The sequence below is a fragment of the Delphinapterus leucas genome, chromosome X (assembly GCF_059928025.1).
Source record: "Delphinapterus leucas isolate spDelLeu-1000000601 "Yukka" chromosome X, BTC_Dleu_Yukka2, whole genome shotgun sequence".
Lineage (NCBI taxonomy): Eukaryota > Metazoa > Chordata > Mammalia > Artiodactyla > Monodontidae > Delphinapterus > Delphinapterus leucas.
Genome location: NC_143150.1, coordinates 118,313,570 through 118,340,097, shown reverse-complemented (window position 1 = coordinate 118,340,097; position 26,528 = coordinate 118,313,570). Strand labels below are relative to the sequence as shown.

The window sequence follows — 26,528 nt, the reverse complement described above, 5'->3', positions numbered from 1 at the left end:
CCCCCTCGCCGGCAACTGTGGTGGGATGCCATTTCCCCACTCAGGCGGAGCTTATCCTGAACAATAGTCGGGCTTTAAACGGCAAACAAGCAAACACACAGAGCATAACCCCAACCCCGAAAAAGCCAACGCGGAGGAAGGCAAGAACTCCCTCCGCAGCAAAAGGCACCGCTGAAACGCACGCAAAAATGCAGCGAGAAGGCTGCTCGGTGCCTAACATGGCAGAAAGCCCGAGCTGGTGCGGCCACCCCGGGTCTGGGCACTGGGGGGCACGAAGGCTCGCGGGGCGCCGACGCACACTCACCCAGCTCCGGAAGGATGCGGGGCTGGCCGAGCGTCACAAAGACGAGCCCAGTGAGATCTGGCAAAACCCAACTTTCCACCCTGCTCGCCAGGGCCGCCAGATACGTCAACAGAATCCATCTTTCGAAGGGCCTGGAAGGCGCCGGGTTTTCCGGGCCAGGGCAGAGCGGCAGAGCCGAAGGCGGCCCGGTGCGATGCCCGGGCGCGGAGTCCGCCGCGCGCCGCCCTCTGCGCCCGGTGCCAGCGCCGGTGGCGGCCCGAAACCCACTTCGGGGCCCCCGCCCCGCCGCCCGGCGCCGCCTCCCCGGCCGGCCCCAGCCCCGCCGGCCAGTGCGCGGCGCCGGGAGCAGGAGCGGGGCCCGGGGACGCCGCGCGGGTGGCGGCCTCGGCTCGCGTCCCCGCCCCCGCCCGGCCCTCCCCGCTGGCCCCGGCCTCCGGGCGCCGTCCTGCCTCCGGGAGCAGGCCCCTCCCCGGGCGCCGGGCCCCGCCAGGCGCGCCCAGCCCGGCGCGCCCCCTGCGTCCCGGTGGCAGGTCCGCGCGGGGAGGGCACGGGGCGGGGGGGTACCCCGGCCCGCACGGGGGCGTCGCGGCCGCTACCTTGCAATCGCGGCCGCCGCCTCCAGGAAGCCAAGGGGTGGTCGCGGGTGCGGGAACTCTCCGGTCTGGCCTCGCCGCCGGCCGCCTGAAGGGGGTGCGCAGCGGTGGGAGCTGCCGTCGCCGCTGTCACCGAGCTGCTGTCGCCGCCGCTGCTGCCGGTCGTGCGTGAGCGTGTGTGCGCCTGTGTCCAGACGAGTGTGTCTGCGTGCGGCGCCCGGCCTTTACTATATACACCGAGGGGTGGGAGGAGGCGGGGAAGGGGAGGGCTTGGGGGAGGTGGCGGAGGAGGGGGAGCAGGAGGGGGGCGAAAGGGTACCCGAGGAGGCGGCGGCGGAGGAGGGACAGGTGATCTCGCCCACGGGGAGGGCGTGGCTGTCGGAGGCGCGGGGTGGCGGGTGGAAGGGGTGCCGGGGCGCGGGGGGCGGAGCCGACGCCGGGGAGAGCCGGCGGAGCGGGGACCCTGCTGCCTCCCGGCGGGCTGGGGACCATTTCAGACCCCAGGATGCAGAGGAGAGAGAACAGAGCCCAGGAGGGAGGAAGTGACTGGTGGATGGAGGCCGGAGAGGTGGTGAGGGCCCAGCGACCACCTCCTAAAATGCCAATTGTGATACAGGTCGGAGATCCTTCTCACAAGGTGTGAGATTATTAAAGACAAAATTAGCCTACAGACATAATCTCATTTCCGCATACTTGCCTTTAAGGTGATTCATCTGTTAATGTTAACATTTATTAAGCACCTAGTGTTTGCCAGACACTGGGCTAAGAACTGGCGTTACAGAGATGATGACTATGTGGTCGCTAACCAGTAAATAAATCATAGGTGTCAGTAGCAGTATTGGTCATTTTAAAGCAAAGTAAAAAACCTAAATCCTATAAATGTTTTAAGAGGGCAAAGGAAGCAACTCCATTGGTTTAATTAATCCCGAAAGGTGAAAAGATTTTTTTTTCTGGTAATCAAAACAGGATGCAGACATTTGAGAGAGAAGGGCAGAGAAGAAATTACTTGAATCAGAGCTGAGAGCAGTCTGAATCTAGCTGTCCTTTGCGTGTTCAAACCTCCTTGAGTTTCAGCACTCACATGAGTAGTGGCTATGACTTCCCTCTTGTAGAATTTGGGGTGGCCAGAGGGTACAGTACATAGAGAGCAGTCTGGCAAGTTCATGATTAGTATGGGAACCTGAACTTGTGTTTGAAAGGTTCTACTCTAACCCTGTCATGTTGCAAGCATAATGTGGTAGAAACCAGGACCACGTTATACCTTTCGTGGGCCCTTTGCCTTTGTGGACTCTTTCCTCCATAGAAAAAATAGTAAAAACTACATTTTACGACTGCATTGGTGTGAAGACGAATGAATTAATATTATATATTAAAACAACTTCTTCGACCTCAAAGATCACATTTTCTTCTGATTTTAAAAGAAATGAAAACATTTCCCTGAGGCCCTGAAAAGTATTTTGGGCCTCAGGCACCGTGCCTACTGGTCCTAAGGGAGAAGTCAGCCCTGGTGGTACCATTCCTTGATACTGAATTTCCTCTTTTGAAAAAAAAAGAGTTCAACTAAGGAGTACCCAATCGACTTAAGGGCAGAAAGACACACAATGCAAGTTTAAGAACTGATAGAAATGAATATCAACAAAAAGTACCAGTTCCTACTTGTTTCAGTCAGGCTCTGGGAGTTTTAAGTCAGCTCCAAGTCATTAATGATACCTGTGGAAATATGTGTCTGTGAATTCGTCTTCAACCATTTCAGAAACCAAACACTTCCTCTATAGATCTCAGAACCGAGTCTTTGGGTCAGGTACGTGAGGTCTCGGTTGCCAGGACCGAGCCTGAATACAACTAAAGACACAGCTGGGCAATTATAATCGGGCAAGTTCATGGCTGAAAGATCCATAAAGGTTTTGTGTGTGTTGAGGGGGTATGTGTGTATAAGGTAGGGACTGATATCCTGGAAGGCAATTACTAGCCTATTTCTTTTGTTGGCCTCATCACAGCCCTGGGTTAATGTTTGATCCTCACTGGCAGTTGTGATTCATATTTGCTGCCCTTTGAGGTGCTTGTGTTTTCAGGAAGGACTATATTGATTCAGATTAATGCATAATAAACAGGCATCATGGCCCCCATTTCCAGAGAAATGTGCAGTGGCACCCCTCTGTATTTTCACTGTGGCTGCCCTTGCAGAGAGAAGGGGAAAAGAGGAGTCCATAAAGGAGGGTCTGGATTGGGGGGAGGAGATGTTTGGGGACAGAAATAGGACATTAATATGGAAGAACTGCATTCATACAGAAAATGGAGGGAGGAAAGGGCATGCCCAAACAGCAGGAAAGAAGCAAAAAAATCTTTCAGGGTTGATCAGGGTGATTTTTGAGATCTAAAATTCAAATATTTGGTGATTCTAAATAAGGACTCAGGAAAGTTCCCATCTCAGATCTGATTCTTGATCTATATCCTGCTTCTCTGATACAGCATCTATTAATAATCTAGTTTTCACATACCTGCTAGACGAGTGATTCATTCATGTGTCCAGTAGACATCTATGAAGCATCTGCTGTGTGCCAGTCACTGAGCTAAGGACCGCAGTGAGAGAGATGGTCAACATACGTTGCTGAGCTCAAGGAGCTCACAGGCCAGTAAATAAACTATTAATAATACAGTGCGACACTATATGTACATGAGGAGTTGTAAAACGGGCTAGGCGAACCCCGAAGGAGTGGGCCCATCACTGTGTGGGAGTGGCATGGAGCAGGGCAGTCAGAAAAGATGGCATAGAGATGGTGACAAGAGCAGAGCAGTGAGAGATGAATGGGAGTTTTTCAAAGTAAGAAAAAGTCATTACAAGTGAACAGCAGGCACCAAAGCTCGGATGCAAAGCACGTTCTGGAGGCTGCAAATACTCTGTGAGGCTGGAGCAGGGGCTGTGAGGAACAGCAGCAAAGAGGGGTGGAGGAAGCTAGGGGTCAGTTGAGGTCCCTGGTCTGTCCTGTAAAGGAGCTTTTTCTTGTAGTCAATGGGGAGCCATTGAAGGACTTTAAGCAAGGGAGTGACCAGGAAAGATGTGGGTTGAGGAATGATCACTCTGGTGTTGGGTGTGAAGGGCTGAATGGAGGGGGGTGAGATTGGCAGCAGGGAGACCAGGTGAGAGAGACTGTGCCAATGATCGGAGTTTGAGTCAAAGCAGTGCCAGCAGAGATGAAGGATCAGAACTTGAGTCGAGTGATACTCGGGATACAGAATCAACAGGACTTAGTGCCGGAGGAAACAGGAGTTGGAGTAACTCACGCCTGACTTTCTGAATTGGGTGACAGAGTGGGTGAGGGTGTGATCACTGAGACAGAGGTCCTTAGGAAGAGAAGCAGATTTGGGGCTGGAGATGATGAATGCTGTAGGGTCCCCCAGAAGCGGATCCTGAATGTGAAAGTGAAGGAAACACTGGTAGGGGAGTAGAGAAGGGAGAGAGAGGGGCGGCAGCCAATAGCGGGGATGTTATCAAGGCCAATTTCTACCATGGGCAGCTGCAGCTTAATCCCACAGGCAAACTCTTGGACACGATGAAAAACACTCACTTCAGAATTGTTCCATCAAGAGGTGAGGAAGCTGGTTAAGGGCCCAGGGGGTGCTGAGTTTCTGGCACTTTTGACCTGCTACCCAGCATAGGCAGCGAGTCCTTCTCGGGTACAGGGAGAAGATACTGGCAGCTGGACGTCTGTGAAGCACGTTAAAATGGTAGCATCCCAGGGAGGGGGCTGGAGCACGGTCAGTGTGCGCTCCAGGGAGCTCTGGTTAGGACATCTTGAGTTGGAAGTACTCGTTGGGTAGCCACATAGAGAAGTCCAATAGGCATTTGCCTAGATTCTGGAGTTCAAAATCTAAGCTGCAGACCTAGATTTGGGAGTTACTGGCCTCTGGGTGTTGGTCGAAGCAGTGGGTGTTGATGAGCTCCGCAGAAGACACATGTGACTTGAGTTGTTGGCCGAGCCCATCACCCTGGGCCGTGCCAACGTGATTTGATCTGATCTGCAGTGAACACTGTTGCGGATTTCTGTAGGAGTTCCTGGAAGCCATGAAGTTGTTGATGTCAGTTAACGCTCATGGGTATGAATGTGACTGGGGGAAAGGGTCCACTGCTTAAAAGAAATTCTTAAGGGGCCTATATTTTATTGAAGTTGAACAATGTATTTAAAATTGAAACTCTTTAAAAATTTTTCTGTGGTCAAGAATATTTACTGGATGATTAAGTGATTGAATGAGGCAGGCATTTGAAAACATAGTCACAATGCAAAAGGGACAAATACTGGTAAAAAAAATGCAAGGGGTAATTAAATCACAGAGGATTGAAATCCAACCCAGGCTCCGGGAAAGAGGATGGAGAGCATTGAGAGAGACAGTCCAGCTGCAATGACATTTTAACCTAAGGAATATACAGAGCCACAGGGTAAGGGAAAGGTTTTGACAATTTTGATAGAACAGAGACTTCTAATGTGGTCGGCATGGGCGCTTCAGTATTCTTCATTCAGAGATTTCATATGAAATTTCTTATGCCCTGATTTTATCCAAAGACCACAGTAGAGTCCATGTGAAATCTCTGATAATTTTAGCAAAGAGTGAATCAAAGGGTTTGTGAGTGGTCCTTCAGTTAGGCAATCGACAAGCGTATCTCAAACAGCTATTACTTTACAGTAATAAGCTACATGCTACAACACCCAGAGTAATGAGGTACCGTCCCTGCCAGGCAATGGAGTCTCTCACAGTCCAGTTGTAGCTCTGTCTAGTCTCAATCAGGAGGACGTGTGATTTCAGAGGATTTGGGTAAATTGTTAAGAGTAAGAAGGAGGCTTATTATAAAGGGCATTGCTTGTGGCTGCTCCATTCTGCACTCTCCATTCCTCTTTCCTAATAGAAACCTAATGCTGTTCAGGTATCCATCCCTCTCCTATGAAATCATGTACCTTAAATTTGATCCTAACTTTAGGGTGGGGCCTGTTTGATCTGAGGCTAATTGCATCCCTCCTGCTATAACTTGGACCAAACAGATGAGAGGAGAGATTTGCTGGGGGCTTTATGGGTAAGTTCTTACCGTTCCAGGAGAGAATACCACCCTCTCCCAACGGACGTGAAGACAATGTAACCATAGTTGCGACTGGCAGCAAGAACACGATGCAGGTGACCATATGATTGATCATCTAAACAGGGACACCACTGAGGATGAAAGGGGTTGCTGTTGCTAATTATGTCAGGGCAGAAGGCATAAACTGGGTTTTCCCAGCAAAGCAGGATGGATGGTCACTATGATGCTAGGAGGGAGCTGATGCTCAAGGCAGCACAACAGAAACAGAGAAAGAACCTGGAACTGTGAGGATGTTATTGAACTGCTAGAACAACCAGCCACCTCTGGAGCCACCTGAACTTGCACTTCCAATTACATACATCATTACACTGCTTCAAAGCTTCTTCTTCGAGTCAGGTCTCTACTGCTTGCAACTGAAAGCGTCATAAGACGTACATGCAGGATTACAGGATTGTTTTTGTTTTGTTTTGTTTTGCTTGAGTCCCAGATAAGGGGTAAGGGCTGTTCTGAAATCAAGAGATCTAACAAAAATAAGTGGAGGGAGGAAGTAGGTCAGTAATTGATATTTTAATTTGATTGAAGACAAGTGCAGAAAATGATCTGAACTGGAACGTGGTTGAAGTACATGGCTCTGCTGAATTTGGAAGCCCACTGTACACTGGTGGCTTTCACACTAGCAGCATCTTGGAGGCACTCCCCTGACTCTGACAGAGCGCTAAGAGTCCTGCGCCCAGGGTCAGGAGAATTTGTTTCTATCTCCTGTCCTCTCACTGCTCTGAGTGGCTTTGAGCCAGCAAGGTTCTCTCTTTGGACTTGGATCCCTTGTACCAGCAGTAGCTGCCATCACCCTTATGTCTTGTCTTTCTGACTTGACTGTCAATATCAAGGGAGGGCCCATGGCTTACATCTCCCACAGAACCTACTTTAGTTCTCTTTATGTAGGAGGACTTCGACAAGTAATTGTTAAAGACATGGAAGCAACCTAAACGTCCATCGACAGAGGAATGGATAAAGAAGATGTGGTACATATATACAATGGAATATTACTCAGCCATAAAAAAGAATGAAATAATGCCATTTGCAGCAACATGGATGGACCTAGAGATGATCATACTAAGTGAAGTAAGTCAGAGAAAGACAAATACCATATGATATCACTTGTATGTGGAATCTAAAAAAATGATACAAAGGAGCTTATTTACAAAACAGAAATAGACTCGTGGACACATAGAAAACAAACTTACAGTTACCAAAGGGGAAAGGTGGGGAGGGATAAACTGGGAGTTTGGGATGAACAGATACACGCTACTAAGTATAAAATAAATAAACAACAAGGACCTACTGTATAACACAGGGAACTATATTCAATATCTTGTAACAACCTACAACGGAAAAGAATCTGGAAAAGAATATATATATATATATATATATAGTTATATTATGTGTATATAATATAGTTATATGTATAACTGAATCACTTTGCTGTATACCTGAAACATTGTAAATCAAGTATACTTCAATAAAAATAAATATATTAAAAATAAATCTAAAAAAAAGTAACGGTTAAATCCATGATTATCTCCCCTCACTCAGTAAGTGCTTTGGTCTTATTACTAAGGAGCATCAATATTCCCCATCTTGTACAAGTCTTACAACTGTCAAACGCACTTTCTTTTTCCATGTGGTGGGAGGATGTGGACTGAGTGAGTTTGGGGGTTGAAGCCAGGTGATCATCACCTGAGGCTTTCAGGGTTTGTCCAAATCAATGGAGAGCCCTGTACAAGCCAAGTGAGAAGCCAGGTTGCATGAGACAGAGTAGCATGCATATTCGTCACCAAGAAAGGACCAGAAACAAAAATTATAGCTGGGAGAGAGAGTTGGACTCAGGGGCATGAAACAATAAGGCAGTGGATTTTGGTTAAGTGGAAAACACACCCAGATTTGGTTTTGGAGAGGCAACTTAATTTGCTGGATGGGATAACAATGCCAACTATGACATGAGTGTGGTTGAAATACTGGCACACAAAGGACCAACGATAGGCTCTCTCAGAGATGGTCCCACACCGCCCAACCTTTCGACGGGGAAAATGATGCTCAGAGAACTACACACATACACACACACACCTTTACACCTGCCAACTCCTCTTCTCTTTCCAGGTGTCAGACTCACCTTTTCCTTTCTTAAAGATCCTTTCACAAATGAGCCAGACTGATCTCCCAATAAGAAAGGAAAAATCGACAAAGTTACCCTGGAGTAACTGAGCACTGACAATTAGAATATTAGCCAAAACAATCCTAAAAAATAACTGCTGAGACACTCCAAGGCATGAGTGTTCATGTTAAAGGGGACAACAAACAGTGGCCCCTTAATATCCCCAGTCACTGAAAACCACAGTCCCCTGTGCCTGGGGCTGTGGTCAGGACAAGATTCTATCTCTGCAGTTGTCTCGAGCAACTGAGGGCCTTCTCAGCCATCCAACCATCGGCTGTTGGGAGTGATTAGCTACCTCTCCCATAGATACACCCTATTTGACCTAGCTAGCACGCAGCTTATAAACAAACGAGAACACAGCCATCAATTTCACAAATGCTTTATGCCACAAAATGCACTGCACACTCCTGCAGCTCCAGTGTGTGGATGGACTGTCAGGTTTGTCCGATTCAAGAGAGGCAAGTCTCTCCAACAGAACTGACAAGGTTTCTGTTGCTATAATTTCAAGGGTAAAAGGAGTTGCAAGGTCATTCATTTTGAACAGGACATCAATGTATAATACAGAACGGACTTCAATCATTTCTTTTTTCTTCAGTTGGGAAATTTCTCAAATCACAGAATTTTATGAACAGAGCAATTTTATAGAAGGAGGCAAAGAGAGCAGGAGTAAAAATCTCTCTGGCTAGGATGGCTAGCAGTTTTCATCGTTGGCCTTTGCATTTGTGGCCTCTCTGCCGGGTCAACATCCAAGTGCTCTCACGAGATTACTCTCCATCAGCCCCTGCCTACCTTGGCCCCTCCAGGTGAATCTCAATACTCTTCACTCCTAGGATTATCCCTGCCTAATTTCTGAGCCAGACCACCAGTGTGAGGATCTGAGATGAAGCTGGCTTCTCCCAGTGCCCCTGAGGCATCGCTCAGCCACATTCACCAGGTCACAGCATTCACCAGGTCGTCCTCTCCACGACCCTCCCCCACATTGGCCCCAGCCCTAGGATTAGGCTTCTGGGTCTGTTTCTCTGCATAGCTCTCATGACTTGCATTGGAAATGGAGCTCCACCACCAAACCTCACTCACCAGCATCCCCATCAGTCTCTGAGGTCCACATTGCTGTCTGTATAGGATAGAGCTGGTTTCTCATTCACTGACATCCTGCCTTAAAGAGACCGCCCCCAAACATGACAAGAGCATTTGCATACATTGCAGACTACCACCATCCTGGATTATCTCTTTCACTCCTATTAGATGGGTCCTCGTTAGAGATTTATAGTGGTTGTTTTTGTTTTTTTGAAGAACGAACATTTTATTTGCAAATAGAGGCGACCTTTTAAAAAATACATTATTGCTTTAGAAAATATTCATGTTTAACGTAGAAGTACTGTACAATACATACAATTTATTCTTTTAAAAATGATTTTTCATTATAACATTCATTAAAAATTAAATATAAGTGTAAAAGGCTATTCTATCTTCAGTATAAACATTCAATCACACCCACTCTCAAATATCTGTATATTCCCTTCAAGTTTTTCTCCTTATAGCACTTACTCAAGTGAAATAATATTATATATAATTTTAGTCCTGCTTTTGTCACTTAATATCTTCAACTAATAAGTATTTCCAATAGCATTCTAATAATATTACATAATCAAAATAAACATTTTCAATGGTTCAATGGATAATTTTATTAAGTGGATTCATCACCATATACTTAGCTTTTGCCCTACTTTGGAAGTGTAGGTTATTTCCAAATTCTGCTGTTGTAAAGAACCCTACAATTAGTATCTTTGTGTATATCAATGTTTCCTATTAATAATTATTTGTCAGAATGAATACACAGCTGTAATATTTCTGGGGCAGACACAGAAACACTTACATGTTGCCAAACTGATTTTAAAAAGGGTGTTCCAAGGGCTCCCCTGGTGGCGCAGTGGTTGAGAGTCCGCCTGCCGATGCAGGGGACACGGGTTTGTGCCCCGGTCCGGGAAGATCCCACATGCCGCGGAGCGGCTGGGCCCGTGAGCCATGGCCGCTGAGCCTGCGCGTCCGGAGCCTGTGCTCCGCGACGGGAGAGGCCACAACAGTGAGAGGCCCGCGAACCGCAAAAAAAAAAAAAAAAGTATGTTCCACTTACAACCCCAAATAGGAGCTCTGAGAGTACTTGCCTTAGGAGTACTCACTAGGCTACACCAAAATATTTGTCTCATTTTGTTTTAAATTATATTTCACTGATTCTAGGGAGACGGCCATTTTTATTTGTGTGCCTTCTCCTTGTATACCTAAGGGAATTGTGAGTTTACTGCTTTCACTCACTTATTAATTAAATCATAATGTTTGCATTTTATTTATGTGTGTGTCTTTTATTTAATACAAAATAAATGTATGTCATAATAGTGACAAACAAAACGCAGAAGTGATAGTTCATAGGGTAGTTCTATTTTTAATTTTTTGAGGAAACTCCATACTGTTCTCCATAATGGCTGCACCAATTTACATTCCCACCAACAGTACACGAGGGTTCCCTTTTCTCCACACCCTTGCCTACATTTGTTATCTGCTGTATTTTTTATAATAGCTGTCTTAACAGATGTGAGGCAATATCTCGTGGTTTTGATGTGCATTTCTCTGATGATTAGTGATGTTGAGCATCATTTCATACGTGTGTTGGCTGTCTGTGTGTCTTCCTTGGGAAAATGTCTATTCACATCCTTTGCCCATTTTTAAATCAGGTTGTGATTTTTTTTTTCTGATATTGAGTTGTGTGAGATCCTTATATATTTTGGATATTAACCTCTCATATTATATACCTCAGCTATAAGGTTTGCAAATATTTTCTCCCATTCCACGGGTTGCCTTTTCATTATGTTGATCGTTTCCTTTGCTGTCTAGAAGCTTTTTAGTTTGATGTACTCCTGCTTGTTTATTTTTGCTTTTATTGCTTTTGCTTTTGATGTCATATAAAAAAAATCACTGCCAAGACCACTGTCAAGGAGCTTTTTCCCTGTGTTTCAGTTAATATCATACACAACAATGAAAAGCTAAAAGCTTTTCCTCTAAGATTAGGAATAACAGAACGGTGTCCACTCTCACTATTTCTATTTAACATAGTACTGCAAGTCCTAGATAGAACAATTAGACAAGAAAAAGAAATAAAAGGCATCCAATGGACCTAGAGTCTGTCATACAGAGTGAAGTAAGTCAGAAAGAGAAAGACAAATACCGTATGCTAACACATATATATGGAATCTAAGAAAAAAACAAAAAATGTCATGAGGAACCTAGGGGTAAGACGGGAATAAAGACACAGACCTACTAGAGCATGGACTTGAGGATATGGGGAGGGGGAAGGGTAAGCTGGGACGAAGTGAGAGAGTGGCATGGACATATATACACTACCAAACGTAGAACAGATAGCTAGTGGGAAGCAGCCGCATAGCACAGGGAGATCAGCTAGGTGGTTTGTGACCACCTAGAGGGGTGGGATAGGGAGGGTGGGAGGGAGGGAGACGCAAGAGGGAAGAGATATGGGAACATACGTATATGTATAACTGATTCACTTTGTTATAAAGCAGAAACTAACACACCATTGTAAAGCAATTATACTCCAATAAAGATGTAAAAAAAAAAAGGCATCCAAATCCAAAAGGAAGAAATTAAATTGTCTCTGTTTGCAGATAACGTGACCTTATACACAGCAAACCCTAAAGACTACACCAAAACACCGTTAGAATTAATAAATTCAGTAAAGTTGCAAGATAAAAGAATCAACGTATAAAAATCAGTTGTGTTTCTATACACTAACAACAAACTATCTGAAAAAGAAATTAAGAAGACAATCCCAGTTACAATAGAGTCAAAAAGAAGAAAATACTTAGGAATATTTTTTTTTTTTGCCGCGCCACGAGGCTTGTGGGATCTTAGTTCTCTGACCAAGGACCAAACCTGGGCCCTCATCAGTGAAAATGTGGAGTCTTAACCATTGGATCGCCTGGGAATTCCCAGGAATAAATTTAACCAAGGAGGTGAACAATCTATATATGGGAAACTATAAGACAATGATGAAAAGAAACTAAAGAAGACACAAATAAATGGAAAGATATCCCATGTTCGTGGATTGGAAGAATTAATATTGCTAAAATGTCCATACTAACTAAAGTGATCTACAGATTCAATGCAATCCCTATCAAAATTCCAATGGCATTTTCCACAGAAATGGAATAAACAATTCTGAAATTTGTATGGAACCACAAAAGACCCCAAATAGCCACAGCAATCTTGAGAAAGAACAAAGCTGAGAGCTTGTATCATGAATGAGTATTAAATTTTGTCAAATGTATTTTCTCCATCAATTAATATTGATTATTTGGTTTTCCTTCTTTATTCTATTGATATGATAGATTTCATTGATTTATTTTTTAAAAGACTTTTTTTAACATCTTTATTGGAGTATAATTGCTTTACAGTGGGTGTGTTAGTTTCTGCTTTATAACAAAGTGAACCAGTTATACATATACATATGTCCCCATATCTCCTCCCTCTTGCATCTCCCTCCCTCCCACCCTCCCTATCCCACCCCTCCAGGAGGTCACAAAGCACCGAGCTGATCTCCCTGTGCCATGCGGCTGCTTCCCACTAGCTATCTATTCTACGTTTGGTAGTGTATATATGTCCATGCCACTCTCTCACTTCGTCCCAGCTTACCCTTCCCCCTCCCCGTATCCTCAAGTCCATTCTCTAGTAGGTCTGTGAGAAGACTTACTTTTTTAAAGAGCAGTTTTAGGTTCACAACAAAATTGAGAGGAAGGTACAGAGATTTCCCATATACCTCCTTCCCTCACACATGCATAGCCTCTGCCGTTATCAAGATCACCCACAAGAGGGGTACATCTGTTACAACTGGAGAACCTACACTGACATATCATGATCACCCAAAGCCTAAGATTTACCTTAGATTTCACTCTTGATGTTGTGCATTCTATGAATTTTGACAAATGTATAATGACATGTATCCATCGTCATAAACATACCGAGTGTTTTCACTGCCCTGAAAACCCTCTGTGCTCCACCTATTCGCCTCTCCTCTGACCCCCACCTCTTGGTAACCACTGATTTTTTTAACGTCTCCATAGTTTTTGCCTTTTCTAAAGTGTCATATAGTTGGAATCATACAATATTTAGCCATTTCAGATTGGCTTCTTTCACTTAATAATAGGCATTTAGGTTTCCTCCATGTCTTTTCACGGCCTATAGGTCACTTCATTTTCGTGCTGAATAATATTCCATTGTTTGGATGTACCACAGTTTGTTTAACTACTGAAGGGCATCTTGGTTGCTTCAGAGTTTTGGCAATTATGAATAAAGCTGCTATAAACGTCCATGTGCAGGTTTTTGTGCAGACATAAGTTTTTAGCTCTTTTGGGTAAATACCAAGGAGTAGGGTTGCTGGATCCTATGGTAAGAGTATGTTTAATTTTGTAAGAAACCACCAAATTATCTTCCAAAGTAGCTGTACCATGTTGCATTCCCACCAGCAGTGTATGAGAGTTCCTGTTGCTCTACACCCTCACCAGCATTTGGCGTTGTTAGTGTTCCAGATTTTGGCCATTTTAATAGGTGTGTAGTGGTATCTCATTGTTGTTCTAATTTTCATTTCCCTTATGACATACGATGTGGAGCATCTTTTCATATGCTTATTTGCCATCTGTATATCTTCTTTGGTGAAGTGTCTGTTAAGGTCTTTGGTCAATTTTTTAATTGGGTTGTTTTCTTATGGTAGAATTTTAAGGGTTCTTTGTATATTTTGGATAACTGTCCTTTATCAGATGTGCCTTTTGTAGACCTTTTCTCCCAGGCTGTGGCTTATCTTCTAATTCTCTTGACACTGTCTTTTGCAAAGCAGAGCTTTTAACTTATAATGAAGCTTACCAATTATTTCTTTCATGAATCGTGCCTTTGGTGTTGTATCTAAAAGCCATTGCCATTTCCAAGGGCATCTAGGTTTTCTCCTGTGTCATCTTCTGGGAGTTTCATAGTTTTGCATTTTACATTTAGGTCTAGGATCCATTTTAAGTTAATTTTTGTGAAAGGTGTGAAAGGTCTGTGTGATTTTTTTTTTTTTTTTGCATGTGATGTTCAGTTGTTCCAGCACCGTTTGTTTTTTTGTTTTTTGGGGTTTTTTTAGAATTTAAAAATGATTTCATTACAGAATAATCACCATTAGGGAGTATAATCTTTCAAGCCTACTGGATTGCTGACTGGCATTAGAGTTCTGGATTGCCCACTGGCGTTGGAGTAAGGGTCATTCTTTGACTTTTTAAATCATTCATTTATTCATTTAACAAATATTTGTTGTGCACCTACTATGTGCCAGGCACTGTTTAGGCTCTGGAAGCATAGCGGCAGCACCGTTTGTTGAAGAGACTATCTTTACTCCATTGTATTGCGTTTGCTTCTTTGTCAAAGATCAGCATTTTGCCACTTCAAGTAAAGTGTGGAAATCTTACTTCCATTAGGTCCCTTTTACTCTCATTGCTTTCAAATATCTTTGTCTTGAGTATCAGACGGTGTTATGACTTTTGTTTCAATTGTAAAATATAACTTATAAAATTCATGAGAAGGACAGTCTATTGTATTCATCCATATTCATCCATATTCTGCTCTTTCTGTTGTTCAAGGAAGTAAGTAATAAAGATAAGAGCAGAAATAAATGAGCTAAAGACTAGAAAAAACAATAAAAAGATCAATAAAACTGAGGTTTTTTTGTGAAGGTAAAGTTGAAAAACCTTTAGCTAGACTAAGAAAAAAAAGAGAAGACTCAAACAAAATTATAAATGAAAGAGGAGACATTACAACTGATACCACAGAAATACAAAGGATCATAAGAGATTACTATGAAAATTATGTGCCAGTGAATTGGACAACCTAGAAAAAATGGATACATTTCTGGAAACGTACAACCTACCAAGACTGAATCACGAATAGAAAATCTGAACAGACCAATAATGATTAAGGTGTTTGAATCAGTAATAAAAAAACTTCTCAACAAAGAAAATCCCAGGACCAGATGGCTTCACTGGTGAATTCTATCAACCACTTAAAGAAGAATTTATGTCAGTCCTTCTCAAACTCTTTCAAAAAGTTGAGGAGGAAGGAACACTCCCAAACTCATTTTATTATGCCAGCATTACTCTGATACCAAAGCCAGACAAGTACACTACAAGAAAAGAAAATCACAGGCCAATATTCTTGATGAACACAGTGCAAAAGTTTTCAACAAAATACTAGCAACCGACTTCAACAGCATGTTAAAAGGATCATTCACCATGATCAAGTGGAGTTTATCCCTTGGATACAAGATAGTTGAACACACACAAGTCAACAAATGTGATAAACATCACATAACAGAATGAAGGATAAAAACCACATCATCTCAACATATATAGAAAAAGCATCTGAAAAAATTCAACATCCTTTCATGATAAAAACTCTCAACACATTAGGTATAGAAGGAATGTATCTCAACATGACAAAGGCCATATATGACAAGCCCATAGCTAACATCATACTCAAGGGTGAAAAGGTAAATGCAATTCCTGTGAGATCAGGAATAAGAAAAGGATGGCCACTCTCACCACTTCTATTTAAGAAAGCACTGGAGATCTTAGCCAGAGAAATTAGGCAAGAAAAAGAAATAAAAGGCATCTACATTGGAAAAAAAGAAGTATAATTGTCTGTTTGCAGATGTCATGATCCTATATATAGAAAATCCCAAACTCCACAAAAAAACTGTTAGAAGTAATAATAAACATTCAGTAAAGTTTCAGCATACAAAATTAACTTTCTTCCTTCTTGATGCTTCAAGATTCCTTCTTTTATAAGCTCATTTCTGCTTGAAGGACATCCTTTTGCCAATATTTAAGAGTAGGTCTGGTAGCAACAAATTCTCTTAATGTTTTTCATCTTCGAATGTCTTGATTCCCCTTCTCACCTAAAGAATGTTCTGGGTTGGCAGTTCCTTCCTTTCAGAATTTGAAATATATTGTACCTCTTCCTTCTGTCCTCCATGGTTTCAGATGAGAAATCCACTGTCATTCGAATTGGTGTTCCCTGATGATAGGTAATCATCATTTCTCTCCAGCTGCTTTCAAGATTTTATCTTTGCCTTTAGTTTTCAGAGGTTTAACTATGGTGTGTGAATATGAATTCCTTTGAATTTATCTTGTTTGGGGTTTGCTCAGATTCTTGTATCTTTATGTTTTCTTTTGCCAAATTTGGGGTGTTTTACATCATTACTTCTTCTAATATTCTTTCAGCCCCACTCTCTTTCTCCTCTTCTTCTGGGACTCCAATGACATGAATGTTGGATCTTTTCTTATTGTTCCACAGGTCCCCAAGAGTCTCTTCATTTTTTTCTAATCTATTTTCTGTCTTTTTCAGATTGAGTACATTTTATTCATTTTTCCTCAAGTTCATTGATTCTATCTGCTGGCATATTTACTCTACTATTGAGTCCATCAAGACAAGTTATTTTTGAATTTATTTATTTTAATTTATTTTTGGCTGTGTCGGGTCTTTATTGCTACGCGCGGGCTTTCTCTAGCTGCGGTGAGTGGGAGCTACTCTTCGTTGCGGTGCGTGGGCTTCTCATTGCGGTGGCTTCTCTTGTTGCGGAGCACGGGCTCTAGGCGCACAGGCTTCAGTAGTTGTGGCATGCGGGCTCAGTAGTTGTGGCTCGCGGGCTCTAGAGCGCAGGCTCAGTGGTTGTGGCGCATGGGCTTAGTTGCTCCGTGGCATGTGGGATTTTCCCGGACCAGGGCTCGAACCCATGTCCCCTGAGTTGGCAGGCGGATTCTTAACCACTGCGCCACCAGGGAAGCCCCATCAAGCAAGTTTTAAAAATTTTGGTATATTTTTCAGTTAGAAGATTTCCATTTAATTCTTTTCCATAACATAGCTCTTTGCTGAGATTTTCTATTTTTTCATTTGTTTCAAGAGAATTGGTTATTGCTTGTTGAGGTTTTGTTTTGTTATTCTTATGGCTACTTTAAACTCCTTGTCAGATAATTCCAACATCATACTGTGATTTTCCTGGCTCTTGATATGATGGGTGATTTTCTTTTTTTTCTGGCCGCACCGCACAGCATGTGGGATCTTAGTTCCCTGACCAGGGATTGAACCTGTGCCCCCTGCAGTGGAAGCCGGAGTCCTAACCACTGGACCACCAGGAAATTCCCTGATGAGTGATTTTCAATAGTATCCTGGGGCTTCCCTGGTGGCGCAGTGGTTAAGAATCTGCCTGCCAATGCAGGGGACACGGGTTCGAGCCCTGGTCCGGGAAGATCCCACATGCCGTGGAGAAGCTAAGCCCGTGCGCCCCAATTACTGAGCCTGCGCTCTAGAACCCACGAGCCACAACTGCTGAAGCCTGTGCACCTAGAGCCCATGCTCCGCAACAAGAGAAGCCACCGCAATGAGAAGCCCGTGCACCGCAAAGAAGAGTAGCCCCTGCTCACCACAGCTAGAGAAAGCCCGCACGCAGCAACGAAGACCCAACGCAGCCAAAAATAAATAAATAAGTAAAAAAATTTTATTTAAAAAACATTTTTACTATTATGTTGTAAGACTCTAGCTCCTATTTAAATCTTTTATTTTAGCAGGTAGTCACCTGTTTAGGTTTAGCATGCAGGTCCTGACCTACTTGTGTGGATTGTGGTTTGAATGACAGCTTACTTTTCACAGCTTCTGCAGTATTTTTTTGGCGTGCTTGGTTTATCTGCTGCTGCTGGGGCTCCCACTGGTCCCTGATGGTGTTGCCTGAGAGGGCCAAAGGGGTTGCTCCACGCAGGGTCATCTGACGTCTCTACGTGCAGGAAGGGAGTCACGGGGCCCATAGGGACGAAGAGTGTTTCCTGGGCCAGGCAGCTTGTTGTGTGTGGCAGAATCTCTCTTGCCAGTGCCAACGTGCGTCACTAGGTGTCTCTCAGCAAGAGAGAGGAGTCTCCGGTCTGGCAAAAGAGAGGAGCACTTCCTTTAGCTGCTTGTTTTCGGTGGGGCTCCTGACCCATCCCCCTTGCCCGTGCTGTCAGGTTCACCTGGTGTTGTCAGAGGGCCTACTATTGCATCTGATGGAGGAAGGAGCCTACCTGGGCTACCCTGTGTTACTAGGTTGGGAGTGTGGAAATGCTAGGCCTGGGTTGCCTTCTTCCGTTGAGGGGAGGTACAGATGTAAGACATCCTGCTGCTGTGTTGTTCTCCTGGGATCCCTAAACAGCTCCTCTTTCCACATTTCAGAGTGCTCCTTTGGTTGCCTTTTAAGTTCTCTCCAGGGTTTATACTTGTACTTAGCAGGGGGAATCAGGGAGAAATGGGTCCGAGCCATCTTGCCCAGACCAAAATTTCTTTTAATCGTTTATTTTAAGACCAAAGAATAACGGAAGATGATCATTGTGATTATTATATGATTGATACCAGAAATAATTTTGGCATGGAAATAAAGGGCATTTAAAAAAATGATCTGGTCCAGGTGTCAAATATACTAGCTTTGCCACTGAGCGTGAGCAAAGTAAAAGGAGACATTAGAAAGGTTTTGAAGAAGGGCCTTGAAGCCAAGGGTAGAAAGAGTGTTAAGAAGCTGAGAGAGGTTATTATTATATTTGTTTTATTATGGGATTAGAAACCAGAGGAGCTGAAGCATTAGGTTGCTTGCCCCAAAATTTCTCTGGCATTTGGCTGCAGGATGGTTGCAGAATTCAGGATTATGACATTCCAAGTCCATGGTAACAGCACACTGTTTCCCAGGGTGCCACTTTCAAACTCCAAACACAACCTTTGCTAGAAGATATACGGCAACAGTCAAGTACCTTTTACCTATCTGGCAAAAGAACAAAAAATTTCAATAGCAACAAATGTTTAGTAAATTTGACAAGTATTAAATGTCTTTTATTAACTGTCTTTTAATCATCCTGCTTGGAGGGGGCTTAATTAATGTTCACGAATTCATTTCAAGATAATAATTACCAATGGAGTGCTTACTCCTAGAAGGAGAGTATTAAATTATAATTGGCGTTTGGATAAGTTTGTGAAACTGTATCTTATCCTTCTTTAAGCTTCTGACTTCTAGAATTTATCCTTGACAACTTCTAAAATGTCACATTTCTGAGTTTCATTTGCTCATGGTCATTTCCATATAAACTAAACCTTTGTTCCCAATGGTATATACAGGATCTCAGATAAAAGCTGACCATGTCCTAATTAAATGTGCTTCATTAGATCTTTCATTAGAGTCTTTCTCTCTATATAACGGTATCTACATTTCTGCCTTTTTCAGGGTCAATTTTTAGAAATCTAATGAAAGACTCACACACATTTTTATATATATAAAATTTAGATTTTTTCCCAGAGAGAAATTGTTTTTAAAAGAAACTCAAGACCCAGCAATCCCACTACTGGGCATATACCCTGAGAAAACCATAATTCAAAAAGAGTCATGTACCAAAATGTTCACTGCAGCTCTATTTACAATAGCCAGGACATGGAAGCAACCTAAGTGTCCATCATCGGATGAATGGATAAAGAAGATGTGGCACATATATACAATGGAATATTACTTAGCCATTAAAAGAAACGAAATTTAGATATTTGTAGTGAGGTGGATGGACCTAGAGTCTGTCATACAGAATGAAGTAAGTCAGAAAGTGAAAAACAAATCCCATATGCTAACACATATATATGGAATCTAAGAAAAAAAAAAAGGGTCATGAAGAACGTAGGGGTAAGACAGGAATAAAGACACAGACCTACTAGAGCATGGACTTGAGGATACGGGGAGGGAGAAGGGTAGGCTGGGACAAAGTGAGAGAGTGGCATGGACATATATACACTACCAAACGTAAAATAGATAGCTAGTGGGAAGCAGCCGCATAGCACAGGGAGATCAGCTCGGTGCTTGGTGACCACCTAGAGGGGTGGGATAGGGAGGGTGGGAGGGAGGGAGACGCGAGAGGGAGGAGATATGGGGATATATGTATATGTATAAATGATTCACTTTGTTATAAAGCAGAAACTAACACACCATTGTAAAGCAATTATACTCCAATAAAGATGTTAAAAAAAAACAAAACTCAAGACAAGAGAACTTCTTCCCCCCAGAATCCTCCAGGAAAACTACCTCCAAATGAAATCAAACTGCAGATAGCAACCTGGATGAAATTTAGATCTTCACTACCCAATATAACAGGTTTATGTATTTTGATCAGTGTGATCGGGCAGTGAGTATTCGTTATACTGAGCCACAGGAAACTACTCACTGGAAATGGATTAAAGTATGTTTGGAAAATCTCTTAACTTTTAAGACGTTAGGATGCCATCTCACCCACCCCCAAATTTCTTCTGGCGCATTAAATGGCTTCCCAGCATCCCCCAAAAGTGAACCGAGCTTCCAAAAGTGTCCCCATGCAGTTAGCTGACACCTATATATGAGGTGTAACTGATTTGCGGGGTCTTAACTTCCTCCTGCATGTCTTGTAGTATTTGTGGTAAAAGTTACAATGCTTCGTTAAGACCTTACCTCACAGCTGAGCTATTAAATCATGACTCTATGAGGAGGTGAGATGGCGAGGATCTGGGTAAGAATGATCAAGTTTATAAATTACAGGTGCAAAAATTCATCCAGTAGTATAAATTTTTACTCAACCTGGAGGAATCTAAGGGTCAGAGCCACAAAATATCACTCGTATGATGTACAAGTGATGCACCAAGAGGAGTGATACACTCATTCATAGGGCAAGTTCTTACACCTATAATTTTGCAACTCAGGGCAGCAGGAAGCAAGTCTGCCCTTGCAAACCTGCTTGGATGAAGCAGTAATATTATTAATTCTCTTCTTCATTTGTTCTTCAATATCATGTCATCAACTGATGCTTCTGTTCTCCTGCACCAAATACTGCCCTCATGTGAAGTGAACAGGTAGAAAGTCACTGTTATTTTCTCTGCAGTGTGGCTGGCTCTGCAGTACCAAAGCAAAGTGAAGAAATGATTATTTGATGTTAAATAATCATTTACTTATTTGATAGTAAAAAGAACCCAAATTATTATTGTGAACCAAATGTCTCCTGGGGGATATGAATGAGGTCAAATTAATCCAAACGTCCTGGCCCTTAACTCCACCTGCTAATTCAGACCTCACCAGTGCTGAGGTCTGAATATGTTTGTCCCCCTCAAAATGCATATGTTGAATCCTAGCCCCCAAACTGATGGCATTAGGAGCTGCAGCCTTTGGAAGGTGATGGGCCATGAGGGCGGGGCTTTCATCACTGGGACTAGTACTTTATAAAAGAGACCCCAGAGAGCTCCCTGACCTCTTCCACCATGTGAGGACACAGCAAGAAGTCAGCAGTCTGCAACCTAGAAGTGGACCTCCACTAGAACCTGACCATGTCGGCACCCCAGTAATGGACTTCTCAGCCTCCAGAACTGTGGGAAATAAATTTCTATTGTTCCTAGCCACCCAGTGCATGATATTTTGTTATAGCAGTCCAAACAGACTGCTTTCTGGAAAAGCCCCCTCCCAATCAAGTATTCTTGGATGTCCCTGGGGAGATTTCACAGGGAGCTCAGGAACCAGTATGGCAGCTACAAGCCCCACACATCCACTAGGATCAAATTTTGCTCCTCCCCTGCCACAGCTTCCCTGTGTCCGTTTCACTTGCTCAAAAGAGGAGTGAGAATCTCTTCCCAGTGTTACTGTTGCCGCTGCTGAGAATTCCAACTTCCTCACCGAGTGTGCTCTCTTGCCATGCTCTCTAAATGGTCCATGTATGGTATTCTTTGTCACCTGAGCCCCAAAACAAAGACGCTTGTGTTCAGTCTCATCAGGCTGCCTCATAAAATGGCTCCTTCCGTGTTGGATCTCAATAGTACCTTTCTCCATAAAGGCTCAAAACCATTCTACCAAACCAGGCAAGAACAAAAATCTTGCCTTCTCATCTGCTGTACTGATTTCTAATTTCTCCACCCTTCTCTACCTGCACACTTCATACATCTACTTCTTCTTTCTTCCTTCAGATACAGAACTCAAGGACTCATGGACATCATTTCAGAGAAATACTGCCCACTCTACCATACCCCCTGTGCCCCGAGTGGTGATTCTCTGTGAGAGAGTGGCTTCTTCATTGGCCTCAGTCCTCCACTTGGCTTTGGCTGTTTAGACATGGCCTTAGAGTCTCTAGAGCAGTGGTCTCCAAAATGGGGTGATCACACCCCAGGAGTGAGTGACATAACACACTGCGGTATAGGGAACAAATGTCAGCATGAATAGATAGATAGACTCAGTTTTACCACTATTTAATATATAGAATGTCACCAGTGCCCTCTCTTGGTCTGTATGAGAGGGTCATATGTTTCATGTTTTACAAGGTGTCCTGAGGAAGGAGCGAATGTTCCACACTGGGAATGGTTGACAATGGAGCCCTCATGTGATTGTGCCTTTCAGCATATTGCAAAGTATTACAGTTTACATGTTCCTGGTCAGGTGGCATTACAAATTATGCTATCCAGTTTTAATTAATAACTCTTTCAAAACTGGCAAGTAACTTTTAAAAAATCCCTGCAAAGAAACCATAGATCAAGATACTACCATTAACTCAAGCTCACAAAAGTATAGGAAAATTGGCAGCGCTGCCAATTCTCCCATCCTAGTAATAGCTCAGCATATTACATAAAATAAGGAATTCTAATCAGATTACTTGATTTTTTATTTATTTAGCTTTTAGGCCTCAACTCACGGCTTGAGAGATCTTAGCTCCCCGACCAGGAATCAAACCCTGGCCTCCTGCAGAGGTAGCACAGAGTCCTAACCACAGGACTGCCAGGAAATTCCTTCAGATTACTTTAAAGTAGAAACTGTCAAGGAGATCATTTAAAAATATGTTATTAATAACTACCTTCATTTGGAGTCCCCCCAGAACAGACTCTAAGACCAGGATTTAGATGCAAGTATCTTACTTGGGAGGTGATTCCAGGATGTACAGTGAGGGAGTGGGGAAGTGACATAAAAAGGCAGCAAAGGGGGCTTCCCTGGGGGCGCAGTGGTTGCGAGTCCGCCTGCCGATGCAGGGGACGCGGGTTCGTGCCCCGGTCCGGGAGGATCCCGCATGCCGCGGAGCGGCTGGGCCCGTGAGCCATGGCCGCTGAGCCTGCGCATCCGGAGCCTGTGCTCCGCAACGGGAGAGGCCACAGCAGTGAGAGGCCCGTGTACAGAAAAAAAAAAAAAAGGCAGCAAAGCCACTAAAGGATATGTTGATGACTGGATTACTACTTTGGGCGACCAGGACTCTGTCCTGCTGGGGACCCTCTGAGGGACTTTGTGGAACAAAATTGCCCCTCTGATGTTTAAGGAAGTTGGGCTATTTATCCATTGACTCTCGTCTCTCATTGGTTAAGCGTCATTCCTAGGGTGTGTTAGGTCCTTGGCACTTCCAGCCTCTCCTGTGCATACTGACCATGCTTTAATAGTCAGAGAATGCTTTCATGAAGAGAGACACAGGAAGCTGTTGCTTATACAGGAAACTTCTGCAGGTGACCGATAGGGCCAAGGGGATCTTGGTTGGACACTGACAGTGCCTGTAACCACAACGAACCTTTCTGTGACTGTGTATAATTTCTTGACGTTTTAGAAAATTACAGTAGGAAGCTAACACAATTACCTTTTCCCCATTCTTTCAAAGTATATTTTTGTGTATGTGACTTATTATGTACATAGTACATTAGATCAGGAGTACACAAATATAATCTAGAAACAAACGTGTCTGTATTGACGGTTCGTGCACAAAATATTTTTATTGATACAGGTGCCCTGGATCAAAACAGTTTTAGAGCTCACTCCTCTAAGCGGGGTTGGAATCTCAGAATGGTTTATGAGCACTAACCACACATCCTGTTGAAATACCTCAGGCCACAGTAGAGCCTCAGAACAAAAATCATAAACCCCCTTTTTTTGCCCCAAAGTGTCTTACAAAGGACTCTCTCCCTCTGTTCTCACAAAGCTCCCGCAACTTGGTTGGTTAACTTCTCTTTGGGCATCATGGAATTTAAGAGCAGGTTGTCTTGCAGATGAAAATATCAGAATGCAGGATTCATGGTGGGCAAGAAGGGAAGAAAATTATAGAAGAAGATGGCGTTGAAAGGGTGGGGCCCTCACTTTACCTTCTGAGACAGGATGAGCTACCTCTCATGACGTTTGGCCATGAGGCCCTCCATGTTGAGAAGGGTCACTTCCCCAGGGAGTAGGGTGGGGGTGGGCAAGAGCCACCGGGTCCTAGTGGTTGATCAGATTGACCTTTCTGAGATACCATTTACAGACCTTTTGTCTTAAGTAACCAGAGCTGGGCCAACAAACTTTCCTAAATCAAGAGTTTTCTGGGACCTGCTTTCGTCATTGGTAGTTGACACACCAACGGTCTATGTCAAGGGTTGAGATGAGGAAGTGTTAGGAGGAATAAGGTTGGGAAAGTGGAAGATGTGTTTAGGAGGATTCTGAAGTGAAGAGATTGTATAAAAGAAGACTGGGAGAAAAGAATGTAAAGGTCTGTCTGAAGATTTTGGAATTCATCCTGCAGGCAACTGGGAGTAAATGAATGTGTTTGAGTGGTGACAGGACATGATGGAAACCTTATTTTAGGACTATTTAATCTGGTTGCAGGATATTCCATGGTGTGGAGCAGGGGAGAGGAAGAGATAAACACAGAAAGTACATGAAAGAGCTTGTGAATTTATTTAAGTTGTTTAAAAGTCTATTTTATATAGTGTTCTTTCCAAACAGAGGTGAGGAAAGGGGTGCTTCTCGGGGAATTAAATTTTGGTGAGAAGCTTGGGCCAGCATTCCTCTCAGAAAAGAAGACAGAGGCAAACAAATGGAATTTGAGCTTTGGTCTTCCATTATCCAAGTTTTCCTAAAAAGTGACAGCATGGAAATCTTCAAGTCTGCTCTGAACCTGAGCCAATTTGATGGGAGAATCTGCAGATTTTCAAGCAGTAAGTTGATCCGTGGTAGCCTTCAACCCAGGAGTGAGGAATTTTCTGTTTATAGTCTTGACTCAAAAAAGGTCCAAATTTGCCCCACCCTGGGAGTGCATCACAAAGGGGGAATTTTCAGTGTTTAAAAAGGGTTTGTACTTATGGTGATAATCATTTTGCGATGTATGTAAGTCAAATATCATTGTGCTATACACCTTAAACTTATAAATGCTATATGTCATTTATGTCAATAAAACTGAAAAAAATGGTTTATAATAAGATCACGCCGAAATTTTCTTTTTTTTCCTCTGTGAAGATAAATGCAATGTGTGTGACACCGATACTAAATTAAGCAAGAGAATTGTGCTCTGAGGAGATACACACACACACACACACACACACACACACACACACACACACACACACACCATTGAGCATTGGACGGGTCTCTGCTCTGAGAGAGATGCTCGGGCATATTTCTGCATGAAGCAAAATCGATATGGGTGAACCTGAGAAACATCTGTTGGGAACCTTTGGAAAGGTAGATGGAAGAGGAAATGGGAGACAAGGGGGAAGACTTGGGAAACAATACTAGGAAGCTTTATCTATTCTCAAGTCATTATTTAACATTGATGTAGCCATCTGTGAGGCCCCAAGGTAAGCCCACGGACCCCGCATGAAGGAGTCGAGAGTCAACATGGGGGTGGGTACAGTTGAAAACAAACTCTGGTAGCTGGAAATGTCCCGGATCCTTTGTTTTCTTGGGTTCCACCTCACTAGGCAACCCTTCTCCTCCTCTGTGGTTTCTCTCCTATTTCCTGCTTTTCTCCTACTTTAGCCACCACCCAGCTCCCTACGGGTTGAATAATAACTTAGTACAAGTTCAATATTTTTCAAAACGCTTTGCAATAAAAACTTATTGCTTTTGTTCTTTGTAGCTAGAGGGGTGGTGGCCTGGTACGACTGCCCCAATTTTAAAGACAGGAAAAATAGGGATAATGGATCGAGTGATTTGCCAGGGATGAAATGAATGAGACTAGCACCGTTACTTTTTATCCCAGCAACTGAAATAAATACAAGAACTGGATTGTAGCAATTATTTGCGAAAGCACTGGAAAACATCATTCTTTGTGATTCTCATGGAATGAATGTGGTAACAAAGAAGATGGCTATGCCAGTTTTTAATTCAATGGAGGTTTTGAACATATTTCTAATTCCTTTGCCACATCCCTGGTTTTCTCATGCATAAAATGGAGTGAATGCAAAAATTAGTATCTACCTTATAGGGTGGTTTAAGGCTCAAATGACTTAAAACACTTCGAGCACTTGGAACAGTACCTG

General features: G+C 43.3%; 1 protein-coding gene across 5 annotated transcripts in view; it reads right to left on the bottom strand.

Moving 5' to 3' along the window:
• RAI2 (retinoic acid induced 2) overlaps positions 1-26,528 on the bottom strand; it is a 400,131-nt gene that overhangs the window by 59,153 nt on the left and 314,450 nt on the right. The window contains exon 1 of one of the 5 annotated variants that reach the window (XM_022562688.2): positions 901-1,140. The exons of 3 other annotated variants lie outside the window; for them this stretch is intronic. The gene's annotated coding sequence lies outside the window, so the exon portion shown is untranslated. Of the gene's footprint in view, positions 1-304; positions 627-900; positions 1,141-26,528 lie in introns of those variants that run through there. One more of the 5 variants, XM_022562687.2, reaches the window with a different exon arrangement.